Consider the following 2,156-nt stretch of genomic DNA (forward strand, 5'->3'; position numbering starts at 1 on the left):
GCCGACCTATGAACCAGGAGGTCACGATTCCATTCCCTGTCAGGGCACAAGCCTGGGTTACAGGCTTGGTCCCCAGTAGGGGGTGTGCAGGAGGCAGCTGATCAATGATTCTCTCTCATATTGATGTTTCTATACCTCCTCCTTCTCCGGTCCTCTCTCTGTAACCAATAAAAACATATTTAAAAAAAAAACATTTCTCCAAAGATATATAACCCATATTTTTCTACTTTTATCATTCTATCCCTACAAAGACAGTCACACTAACATTAATAAATATAAATAATTGAATCTTAGTAGTCCCTACCAGGTTGACTAAAGTAACAAAGCCCCCCCAAAGTCACCCCAAGATTAGGCATGGTAAAGAAAAGATTAGTGAACTTAAAGAAACAGCAATATAAACTTCAAAATGAAACTGATAAAAAAGATCTCACTCATTTGTGGAATATAATGAACAACATAAAGTGATGAACAAAAACATCCAGAGACAGAGAAGCATCAACCAGATGCTCAAACCTCAGAGGGAAGGTAGGAAGGGTGGGGATAACAGGGGAGAGATCAACCAAAGGACTTGTATGTATGCCTATAAGCGTAACCAATGGACACAGACACCAAGGGCATGAGAGCATGAGCGGTCCTAGCTCTGAAAGCCAACAGTTTTGCTGTCCATGAGACACACAAGACTACAGCAAACAAAAAAGCAGTCGTTAACGGGCAGAAACATTCCCTGCAGGTATCTCCCCAGTGCAGAGGGAGCAGGCAAAAAATGTCCAGCTCCCAGTTTTGCACAGTTTAAAGGATACTGCCTAAGGTCAGAATTCTAATTTAATATGTCTAGGAGCCAACTGCAAGTCTTCCTGGAGACTAAGGAAGCTGGCAGACACCTTTCAACCTTCTCTCCTGAGGCCACTCCAAGTCACCAGTATCTCCCTGGAAGGAGCTAATACACACATCTGTACAACAGCTTTTGTGCTGCCACCCAAGGGACATGTCCCCAGATCTGGCTCTGGTAACCAATGAGCTTCCATTCACGAGTCCCACAGGACCATAGCAAACAAAGAACCAGTTCTTTTATTTATTTATTTTTTTTTTTTTCAGAGAGGAAAGGAGAGGGAGAGAGAGAGAAAGAAACATCAATGATGACAGAGAATCATTGACTGACTGCCTCCTGCACCCGCCCATCTCCCAGTGGGGTTCAAGCGCACAAACGAGGCCTAGGCATGTGCCCTGACCGGGAATTGAACTGAACTGAACCATGGACTCCTGGTTCATATGCTCAACCATTGAGCCACCACAGCCAGGCAAGAACCAGTTCTTATCCCAGCCATATCCCCAGGGCTCAGCAAAGAGGGAGCAGGAAAAAAAAAAATTCCTAATATTTCTCTAAAAGGGACCTATTCACATATTTTAAAAGATACTGCCTGATCAGGTTTCTAACATAGCAAGCATCTAGGGCAGTGATGGCGAACCTATGACACGCGTGTCAGAGGTGACACGCGAACTCATTTTTTGGTTTATTTTTCTTTGTTAAATGGCATTTAAATATATAAAATAAATATCAAAAATATAAGTCTTTGTTTTACTATGGTTGCAAATATCAAAAAATTTCTATATGTGACACGGCACCAGAGTTAAGTTAGGGTTTTTCAAAATGCTGACACGCCGGGCTCAAAAGGTTTGCCATCACTGATCTAGAGGCTAACTGCAATCTGCCCCAGAGAGCAGGGAAGCCTGCGGACACCCCTTACCCACTTCCTCCAGCCTGCTCTAGTCACGGTATCTTCCTGGAAGAACTTTTCAGTTAGATGTAGTCCCACTTGTTTATTTTTGCTTTTGTTGCCTTGGCTTTTTGTGTCAGATCTAACAAATCATTGTTAAGACCAATGTCAAGGAAATAATGCATTCTTAAACAACCAATAGGTCAAAAAAATCTAAGGGAACTTAGAAAATATCTGGAAACAAACAAAAATAAAAGTACAACATCAAAACTTATGAAAGCAGTACTAAGAAGTTTGTAGCGCTTGGAAACCAAGATGGCGGCATAGGTAAACACCGGAGATTGCTGCCTCACACAACCACTTCAAAAATACAACTAAAAGATGGAACGGACATCATCCAGAACCACAGGAAGGCTGACTGAGTGGAAATTCTACAACTAG

This window comes from Myotis brandtii, unplaced genomic scaffold (genome assembly GCF_000412655.1).
Source record: "Myotis brandtii unplaced genomic scaffold, ASM41265v1 scaffold24, whole genome shotgun sequence".
Taxonomy (NCBI): Eukaryota; Metazoa; Chordata; class Mammalia; order Chiroptera; family Vespertilionidae; genus Myotis; species Myotis brandtii.